The sequence below is a fragment of the Heterodontus francisci genome, unplaced genomic scaffold (assembly GCF_036365525.1).
Source record: "Heterodontus francisci isolate sHetFra1 unplaced genomic scaffold, sHetFra1.hap1 HAP1_SCAFFOLD_43, whole genome shotgun sequence".
Lineage (NCBI taxonomy): Eukaryota > Metazoa > Chordata > Chondrichthyes > Heterodontiformes > Heterodontidae > Heterodontus > Heterodontus francisci.
Genome location: NW_027141852.1, coordinates 7,406,800 through 7,418,132, shown reverse-complemented (window position 1 = coordinate 7,418,132; position 11,333 = coordinate 7,406,800). Strand labels below are relative to the sequence as shown.

The following is an 11,333-nucleotide window of genomic DNA, read 5'->3' as shown; positions in this document are numbered from 1 at the left end:
GGCTGGATCACTCTTTTTCAGCTGGCACAGACACGATTGCTAAATGGTCTCAGTCTGTGCCATAAATTTTCTCCATTTTCTTTGTTCTGTGAAGTGAGGTGTGATTGGGAGGGGCAATTCCACCAGGGTTATATTTTCTACCAAAACAATGACACAAGGGATACTTCACTTTTTTATTCATTCATTCATGCGATGTGGGCGTTGCTGGCTAGGCCAGCATTGACCGCCCATTCTTAATTGCCCTTGAAAAGGTGGTGGTGAGCTGCCTTATTGAACCACTGCGGTCCATGTGGGGTAGGTACACCCACAGTGCTGTGAGGAAGGGAGTTCCAGGATTTTGACCCAGCGACTGTGAAGGAACGGCGATATAGTTCCAAGTCAGGATGATGTGTGGCTTGGAGGGGTACTTGAAGGTGGTGGTATCCCCTGCATTTTCTGCCTTTGCCCTTCCAGGTGGTAAAGGTCGCTGGTTTGGAAGGTGCTGTCGAAGGAGTCTTGGTGCATTGCTGCAGTGCATCTTGGAGACGGTACACACTACTGCCACTGTGCGTCGATGGTGGAGGGAGTGAATGTTTGTAGATGGGGTGCCAATCATGCGGGCTGCTTTGTCCTGGATCATGTTGAGATTCTTGAGTTGGAATTGCACCCATCCAGGCAAGTGGAGAGTATTCCATCACACTCTTGACTTGTGAATTGCAGATGGTGGACAGCCTTTGGGGAGTCAGGAGTCATGGATGAGTGAGAGGAATATATCACACTTTGGGGCTTTTGTAAGAGGATTTAATCATAAACCTGGGATTTGAGAGAAGCTGCTTCATAGTTTACAGAACAATTCAGCCCCTGGGGTGGAGCCAACAGCTGCACTGTAATTACTCACCTCAGGATTCCAAGCCTCTGACCTGCTCTTCTAGTCACGTTATTTGTATGGCTTCCCATTGTAACCCCCATGATGTTGATAGTGGGGGATTCAGTGATTGTAATGTTATTGAATGTCAAGGGGAGATGGTTAGATTCTCTCTTGTTGGAGATGGTCATTGCCTGGCACTTGTGTGGTGCGAATGTTACTTGCCACTTATCATCCCAAGTCTGTGTGACTGAAATAGCTCAGTTGGGAGAGTGTTCGACTGAAGATCCCTGGTTCAATCTGGGGTTTTGGCAGTTCTCCTTTATTCTGCATCGCCATTTAGTTTTGACTCTCGAAGTGCACAATTTACACTGAAATTATTTACCCAACTCTGAAGGTTGGATTGGAATAGAGAGATATCAAGGATGGGAGATATTTACATTGTCTGCTTTAGCTTATTCTCTATCTCCTTGTGTCCTTTTCCCCAGTTTTTGACTCTCTCGGGGCAGGGTGAACATTTGATTTGCTGCATTTGTCCCAAACTGAAGCCTTTTCCACATCTCTGGGGGGTCAGACTCACTCTGTCTGTTTTTGCTGCTCGTGACCATGAACGAGAACAGGCCACGAGTTCAACGTTTATCAGGAAATGGAAGATAATTGGAAAGAATTCTGTGTTATTCCAGACCAGTGACAAAGATACAATGGATGTTATTCAAAATAAGTTTCCTCTGACATTTTATGTAAACTTGTTTGCATCTAAAAGTTGGATTTTAAGTGTTACAAAAATGTGTCAGATTAATGACTGACCATGTGACAGCGCACATGGGGATCAAATCCACAGCCTTGTTGTTATCAACACTGCGTCCTAGCCAACTGAACTAAGCGGCCTATAGACAGAGCCAGGTATGGGTTTGAGCCGCACGCTGGGCGGTTTGTGTTTTATTTCTCACACTGGGTGACAGAGCGATTGCACAAACAATGGACACATCACATCCCTGAAACATTGTTCTGATATAAAACAGTGTGAAATAAGAACTGAGCATGGAAATGGAACGGAACCAGAAATCAGGACTTTAATCTATTAAAGTTGATCTTGAAATTCAAACATTCACTGAACATTCCAATAGAACGAACTTTCTTCTGAGATAAAATCCAGGAACTTGAGATGCTGTAAAACATAACTGAGCCTGATGTGATTTGAACACACAATCTTCTGATCTGGAGTCAAACGCGCTACCGTTGCGCCACAAGCTCACAGGTAAAGCAAAGGCTTCCATTCCTGACAGATTTACTTCTTGTTTAGATTCAGTGATTGAAATTAATTCAATCCTCATCTGACCTCCGCTCTGGAAAGGCCTGCGACCCGACCTGAACCCGACGGGACCCGACGACCTGTGTCGGGTTCGGGTCGTGTCGGGTCGCTCTTCCGGGCTTTCAGGTTCAGGTCAGGCTGGGTCCAGGTTAGGCTAGGTCCGGGTGTGACACACACAGTAAGTATTAAATTTTGCTCTGCTGGGAAGTTGAGTTTAATAAGTGTAAAAAGTTGAAAAGCCAACCTCAGCTGGGAGTCTGGGACGTCAAGGAGGGAAACTCTGAGTCTGCTCAGTGAGCAAGTGAGCATCTCTATGATGTCATTGCGCTCATGCTGCAGCTTCCTGTAGATTCGGAATCGGGAGGTAGGTAAAGTGAACATTCCGGTGGTCGGGTAAGGCTCGGGTTACTTTGGGCGTGGGAATAAATGGAGATACTCGGGCCGGGTCGGGCTCGGGTCCAATGTGGTTCTGTCAGGTTCGTGTCGTGTTTTTTTCCTGACCTGAGCAGGCCTTTACCGCTCTGTCAGTTCAGTGCCTTATTTAAACTATTACTTGGAGTTCTGTTTTCCAGGGTCTCGGCTGTTTAAGTGTTTCCCAGACCCACTACTCTGATTAATCAGACATTTTGCTGCTAATTGCTGCTGCTACAATTGAAATGTAAAAAAGAATTTCCAGTGACCTGCAACCAAAGGGCAAATACATTTCAGAAAGATAAAGCTCATTCACCAATCCACAAATGTGTCTTTCTGCTTCTATTTATAAACAACTCCTTCTCTCCACTATGAGAACTATACAATCACTACAGTTATTTGAAAGTTAGTATAAGATGTTCCAGTTCATCAATTTTAAAACTGCAGCAGGCATTTTCCAGAAAACTTCTCTGTTGGAACCTCAGTCCCATTTAGATTGAAAGTGGACAATTAATGTATTCACTTGTTCATTGTGGACAGGTGTCTGACTTCGAATAAATCTCATTAACTTTCAATGAGGTGGCAGGATTTCTGTGCTCCCATTTTACACAGTCTGTCCTGTTCATGCACCATGTTTTTATTCTCCTCTCCCATTCGCCACAGGATACAGATTACAAGCATCATCAATCTAGCTGTTGAAAAGCATTGGAAGAATCTGGTCACACAGGTATTGAAACATTCATTATCTGCCATTTTACAAGTTGGTTGCTTTAAACACAATACAATGTGCAATCATCTTGAAAAGAGATTCTCTTCAATATCCAATACAAATTGAATTAAAAACCTGACAGACAAACACAGGAGAACAAGTGACGAGTGAACACAAACCTCATGGTGCTCATTTTCAGATTTATTGCAGTCATCTCACAAAACAAGTGAAAGAATATTCCTGTGAAATGATTTGGAACGTAGGTGTGACATTTGTTGGTGCCTTTCTTTGCTCTGTTGGTGAAACTTTCTTGCACCTGACTCCTGTTCATGTCTCTGTTTCCTCTATTGAATGAGGAAGGAGATATTTGATCAGAAATCAACTGGATTGTGTACCTTTGAGAGGGGATTTCTGCACCATCAGGGCTGGAAACAGGAGTGAGTGAAAGACACTGTGTGGAGTTTGATTTTGTACAGAGGCAGAGCAAATCTAACAGGGCTGTGAGATATTGGCCTGGATTTTACAGCCCCATTGGCGGCGAACACTGAGACTTTCACTGCTATTGAGGGTCTGAACAGCACTGCAACTGCCGGTGCATGCACACACTAACACCAGCATCTGGAAGTTGTGGTGGTGCGAAATGTGCTCAGAAGGAGCCTCTGATCATAATCGCACCAGCCCACTCTTTAAAGTGACAGGGACCTGTAGTTCAGCAATTTGGGCTCATTGCCCACAATGTATCCTGATTTTTACCTTGGTTGGATTGGAGCCGGTGCCAACTGGCTCAGGGCTGCTCGGGAAGGACTTTTCTGTTGACACAACAGCTCCACTGTTCCAGGAAGACACCGGCAGCAGCAGGGGTCAACTTTCAGAGGGAGTTCAGACATTTTAAATGTTGTATTTTGTTTCTTAGTTGTTTGTAACTTTTTAGCATAGCCTTATCAGAGTTCTTAAATTTATATCTGACTTTTTATTAACAAGATTGAAGTGCTTTTAAAAGATCTCTAAATGTATATGAGTTTTCATCAAAGATTTACCTGGCTTCTTTGTAAAGACTCGAGTAAGATTGAAGTGACTTTTAAAAACTACATCTTATCCTTTAAAATCCCGCTTCCATGTAGATGACATTGGAAGATGGCTTCAGAATAACTTCGACTATCTTTCTAACAGGTACTGCAACAGCTTAAGTCCTACTTTCTGCAAAAGCTGGTGAATTACGAAGAAACAATGGATTGAACATTTTATAAACTGTTGATGCAGATGGGATTCAAACTCATACAGAAGGAATTAATAATCCATCATCTTAACCTCTCAAACACCTCATCACCCAGCTTTGTGCCAGTAACCCATCACATGTCTTTTTTGCCTCTATGGAAATTTGGGCAGGACGGTCACCTTCAGCTCAGATCCTGACTGTGCAGCCAGATGTGCAATGATGGAAATGTAGCTTCTGTAAGTAAATGGAATTTCCATCACATCAGGTGATGGCCTGTTGGGAATGGAGCGGTGTGAAACATTTCCAGACCATGTCCAACACGTTTCAACTCAGTGTGAAAACCCACCACTGAAAGACTGGAACATACAATCAATTCATCACATCATGATTAACATCACTCAGACACCTGAACCATGAGGTCACTGACGAAGTCATGATAACTTCTAATTTCTCATGAAATGACAGCTGAACTAACTGACTGGAAGAATTGCTTTAACTCCACGTGATCAGAGAGGCACAGCCTCAGACCGACTTGGGAGATGAATATTGATTGAATAATTTCAGTGTGAGGAATGTTCCAGCATCATAAACCAGGGGAACGTGCTGACTGAGCTGTGTCTTCATCTTTTCTGGGCAGTCGTACAGTTCACCCTTCATTCTGCTCTGATTCACTTTCCCAAAGTGGATCTACAGATTCTCAAATCTGGAGACTGGGTTTTCTTATTTTGTTCCTTTTGATTTTTCTTGCTCCTGAATGATAATATATTCTAAACCTCGGATCAACCCACCCCTTTGCGTCGTGTTATAGTCTTGGTTAAAAGAGACACAAAACGAGACAAACACTCTGAAACATACAACACGGTCACACTTTCCTTCAGTGAGATTAATGTTGAGCTGTTTTCCAGGTTAAATGCAACTGCAAACACATTGCTCTCAAAGAAATTGTAGCGGATTGAGTTGCCGTTGAAATATTAGCACTGAACATCTGTACGAGCAGGAACAGCCATTTCAAACGCACATCCTTCACAAAGGCAACCACTGAGCTGTTTTCTTTTGTGAATAAAATTCATAAGAAAAGTTAAAGTTCACAAGAAAACATATGTAAACGATTGACAGCTAAACTTTTGAAGCAAGGATATGAATCCAAGATTTTCTGATTATTAGACAAACACTCGAACCAATTAAGCTACTGAGCCAGATCACAAATGATGTGACAACTAAGGGCAGAGGAGGGCACTCTTTATTCTCATCCCACTTCTCCACAGGTCACAACATCTATTTTAACTTTTCCCACTTACTGATACAGTCAGTCATGTACTCTATTTTTCCCAGAATAGAAGACACTGACCAGGTTTCTTTAATGAACAACAAAATTATACATTTATTGTCGAATAAGTTTTAACTAGTCATGAAGTAAAGCATAAACACACAGGTGGAAATTTTAAAAGTTCCTTTTTCACCTTGAACAACTTTTAAAGCCCTTTTTTTTGTCTTCGAGCCACACACACACACACACACACACACACACACACACACACACACACACACACACACACACACACACACACACACACACACACACACACACACACACACACACACACACACACCGGATAGCTGAAAAAATAAAAGGGATTTTTTTTTAAATTCAGCACTCTGTTGCAGACAAAAACAACCTCTTGGGCTGTTTATTTGCTCATTTTTGAAGAAATCATCAGATGAGATATGTTGCTCCAAAACTGGAATACAGTCTAACTTCCGAATATACGTAGACAGGTCACTAGGTTATTTTCGAACAGTTCTTTTCAGAAGGCATTGAGAATTAATTTTAGCAGACCTTCTGCAAAGACATGCGACAAGATGAATTAACTCAGTGGACTTCTCAGGGTCTTTTAAAGATTTTCTGGAAAACAAACTGGGTTGTGGTCTTCTCTCCTTCATTGACAATTCTTCAGGCTAACTTTATCAGCTGCTCACTCCGGCAGGTAAAACACACTGACTGCTACAACCAAAGGTTGTGAGTTTTCTGCTGTCTTCGGTTTGCGCTGCTGCTGCCAAGGTTGTCCATTCAAGGGGCATGACTGACTTCACTAACCAAATTTCTCCCGGTTACCAGGGTTTCTGTTCTATATTTAACTTGAATCATGTGACAACCAGTAAACATAGTTGCCAAATTGGTCCTTTTGGTGCCCTCTTGAAAAAGAACTGGTCCTACATTTATTCAGTTTGATTATGACTTCTTCAAAAAATATTTTAACAAAAGAAATAGAATCCCTTCCATAACATCATGTACTTTCCCTGAGCTGCAGGTTATCGCAAGTCTCTCTGGCTGTTTTTATTTTAGCTGATTTTGTACTCAGGTTCTTTCTGAATCCATGTGTTTGCAGATCTTTGTGAGTGAGAGATGTGGTAATATGTTTAAAAGATTTCCCTGTAAATTATTCGTATCTCCATCTTTCCCCGAACTTTGTACAAACACATTAATATGGGAATCACACACATCAGGCCGTCAAACCTGTCTGCTAAACATTGAAAGGTGACAGTGTTTATTGTGACGGGGTTCCATTTCTGAAGACATATCTTGATGATTCACACATGTAAAAATTTGTATATTATGTTTATGACATAATGACATAAATAAACATTTCCTTGCACTTGCCATGCTTGGTGAACATTTTCTCTGCTGATGCCCCCTGAATATATTAGAGAACATGGTGACGAGGTTGAGATAAAAGCCTGTAAATATAGGCAGCAAACAGCAGCAGGGACTGCAGTGAACAAGATTTACGTGACATATTTGTGCTTATATTGGTGGGTGAAATAAGATACTAAACACACAAAATCCTACATTTGAGCTCGCGTAAAAGATTGCTCTGTCTATGGAGATAGCATCAAAGAATGCTCAGGAATTTTGTCCAATGCCAGTGATAGGAACACACTTCAGGGGAACTTAAAAAAAACTGGTAAAATGGGCTTTCACATAACAGATGAAATTTTACACAGAGAAGTGTGAAGTGATACAATTTGGAAGGAAGAATGCCACATAAATGAAACGTTACAATTCTAAACTGGGTGCAGGAGCAGAGAGACAATGTACACCAATGTTAGAAGGATTGAAAAGGTAGCTAAGAGCAAACAGGACACTTGGCTTTACTAATAGAGGCATAGAGTAAAAACATATAAGTTATGCTAAACCTCTTAAAATACTGGGAATGAATGGCCTCCACCTGTACCTCCACAGAAAGCTTCCATTCCAGGTTTACACACACTCGTCAGGATCACTCTCCACAGATTCTGCCCTCCAGGCTTGGACACCCACTTCAGGATCACTCTCCACAGATCCCGCCATTCCAGGTTCGGACACCTACTTCAGGATCACTTTCCATACATCCCAGCACTATGGGCTCGGAGACCCTCTTCAGAGATCCTAAATCTCCAGACACGGACATCCTTTGAGGACTACTCACCACAGATTCTTCCCTCCAGGCTCAGACACCCTCTTCAGAATCACTCTCCATACATCCCGCCACTCCACGCACGGATATCTCCCTCAGGATCAGATCAAAGAATGTTGCTTGTCACTTATCAGCTCAAGCCTGAATGTTGTTCAGGTCTTGCTGCTTGCAGGCACAGACTGCTTCAGTATCTGAGGAGTTGTGAATCATCAGCGAACATTCCCACTTCTGACTTATGTTGAAGAGAAAGCCATCAATGAAACAGCTGAGGATGGTTGGGCCTCGGACACTGCCCTGAGAAACTAGGTATCCAGTCATGAATGGTGGTGGACAATTAAATAACGAACCAGATGAGGAGGGTCTAAAAACATCCCTATCCTCAATTTTGGTGGAGCCGAGCACGTCAGTGCAAAAGATGAAGCTGGAGCATTTGAAACCATCTTCAGTCAGAAATTGCTCAGTGGATGATTCATCTCGGCCTCTTGAGGTCCCCAGCATCACAGCTTCCAGTTTTCAGCCAATTCGCTTCACTCCACATGATAGCAAGTAACAGCTGAAGGCACTCGATACAGCAAAGACTATGGGCCCTAACAACATCCCGGCTCTAGTACTGAAGACTTGTGCTCCAGAACTAGCTGCGCTCTCAGCCAAGCTGTTCCAGTCGAGCTACAACACAGGCGTCTACTCAACAATGTGGAAAATTGCCCAGGTGTGCCCTGTCTGTAAAAAAGCAGGACAAATGCAATCTGACCAATTGCCGCCCCATCAGTCTACTATTAATGCCCTAACAACATTCCGGCTCTAGTGTAATTCTGAGTTATTTTTGCCTTCAGTCTGGTTCAGTGAATATACTGAGTCGGATGTGTAGGTAAAATCAATTACTTTATTTGCGCATTTAGCCGGCTGACTTACTCTAATGCAACGACACTGACTCCACCCAGAGTCTGTCTGGTCCACTAGAGTAAGTGAAGTTTTTTGATACGGGTACTACTGTTTATACATTAAGATTCATGCTGCACCCCCTTGTTTAACCAATCAGTGCGATGCAATTCGACTTCACCCACGTGGTGACATGCAGTACATCTGTTACTGAGGTTACAAAACACTCCATTCTCAATACATACTTGTTACTAATAAAATATTGTTTTGTACCAGCAAGATAAAACAAAGCAGACAAGCAAGCTAATTAGCAAGAGCATAGGAATCATTTATAATCATTCGAGTCTCACTCCCTACATGGATCATGAGTCTGTCTCTACCTTGTGACAAGTAATTGCGGCGCATCCTGCTATCTCTATTCGGTGTACATTCCTGAGTGTTTCGTGCAGTCTGCAGCTACATCAAGTAGCGGCAGTTCACGAAGATAAGAGGGGCCTAGCACTCCTTATCACTCACACAGGGATGGACATCATTTGATTCACAGGAGTCCATTTGTTCCAAACCACAGGGAGTCACACAATCAGGCCATAAAGAACAGATGTCCTTGCAATTACCAGTGTCGGCTAGTCTTTACAGTCTCACACGCTCTGCCTTTACTTTTAACTATTTCATTGTGGTTTCTGCCACTTAAAATCAAAGCTCAGCAAAGCTACTATTCCTAACTTGGCTATATTTCCCATTAAGCATAGTGCCATGCCTTTCTGCTCACTTCCACACTCGTACTGAAGACTTGTGCTCCAGAACTAGCTGCGCTCTCAGCCAAGCTGTTCCAGTAGAGCTGCAGCACAGGTATCTACTTGACAATGTGGAAAATTACCCAAGTGTGCCCTCTCCATAAAAAAAATGCAGGACAAATCCTATCTGACCAATTGCCGCCCCATCAGTCTACTATCAATCATCAGCAAAGTGATGGAAGATGTCACCAACAGTGCTATCAAGCACCACACACTAAGCAATAATCTGCTCATCGATGCTCAATTTAGGTTCTGCCAGGGTCTCTCAGCTCCAGGAAATAATTTGGCAGATAGAGTAGAATGTGGGAAAATGTGAGGTTATCCACTTTGGTAGGAAGAATAGAAAAGGAAAATGTTATTTAAATTGTGAGAGATTACAGAATGCTGCGGTGCAGAAGGATCTGGGTGTCCTCGTACATGAATCACAAAAAGTTACCATGCAGGTACAGCAAATAATTAGGAAGGCAAATGGAATGTTACCCTTTATTGCAAGGGGGATGGAGTATAAAAGTAGAGAAGACTTGCGACAAATGTACATGGTGCTGGTGAAACCACACCGAGAGTACTGTGTACAGTTTTGGTCTCCTTATTTAAGGAGGGATATACTTGCATTGGAGGCAGTTCAGAGAAGGTTCATTGGATTAATTCCTGTGATGAAGGTGTTGTCTCATGAGGAAAGTTGAGCAGGTTGGACCGATACTCATTGGAGTTGAGAAAAATGAAAGGAGAACGTATTGAGACATATAAGATTTTGAGGGAGCTTGACAGGGGAGATGCTGAGAGGATGTTTTCTCTCGTGGTGGAATCTAGAACTCGGGGACACAGTTTCAGATTTAGGGGTTTTTCATTTAAGAAGGAATTTCTTCTCTCAGAGAGTCATTAATCTTTGGAATTCTTTACCGCAGAGAGCAGTGGAGGCTGGGTCATTGAATGGCTTCAAGATTTTTATCTACAAGAGAGCCAAGGGTTATGTGGGCAGGCAAGAAAGTGGGGTTGAGGTCATGATCAGGTCAGCCATGATCCTATTGAATGGCGGAGCAAGCTCGAGGGGCCAAATGGCCTACTCCTGCTGCTAGTTCTTCTGATCTTATGTTCGTATGACCTCATTGCAGCTTGGTCCAAACAGAGATGAAAGACTGGAATTCCAGAGGAGAGGTGAGAGTGAGTGCCCTTGAGTGAGTGTGGCATCAAGGATCCCCAGCAAAATTGAAGTCAATGGGAATCAGGGGGAAAACTCTCCACTTGTTGAAGTCATACCTCGCACAAAACAAGATGTTGTGGTTAGTGGAGGCCAATCATCTCAGCCCAGGACATTGCCTCAGGAGTTTCTCAGGGTAGTGTCGCAGACCCAAACATCCCAGCTGTTTCATTGACGAACTTTCTCTTCAACATCAGTCAGAAGTGGGAATTTTAGATGATGACTCACAACTCTTCAGATACTGAAGCAGTCTGTGCCTGCAAGCAGCAAGACCTGAACAACATTCAGGCTTGAGCTGATAAGTGACAAGCAACCTTCTGGTCACACAAGTGCCAAGCAGTGAACATCTCCAATGAGAGAGAAAAAAATCTACCTTTTGATATTCAGAAGCATTATCATCGTTAAATCCCCCACCATCAACATCTTGACCAGAAACGTAACTGGACCAGTCACATCAATGCTGTGGCTATAAGCGCAGGTCAGAGATTACGAATTCTGCAGCAAGTATCTCACCT

The 11,333-nt window shown here is 42.8% G+C and overlaps 1 non-coding gene across 1 annotated transcript; it reads right to left on the bottom strand.

Moving 5' to 3' along the window:
* Window positions 1–2,026: 2,026 nt before the first annotated feature.
* On the bottom strand, window positions 2,027–2,098 carry trnaw-cca (transfer RNA tryptophan (anticodon CCA)). The gene has a single exon. It is a non-coding gene; the product is annotated as a tRNA-Trp (tRNA).
* Between the last annotated feature and the right edge of the window lie 9,235 nt (window positions 2,099–11,333).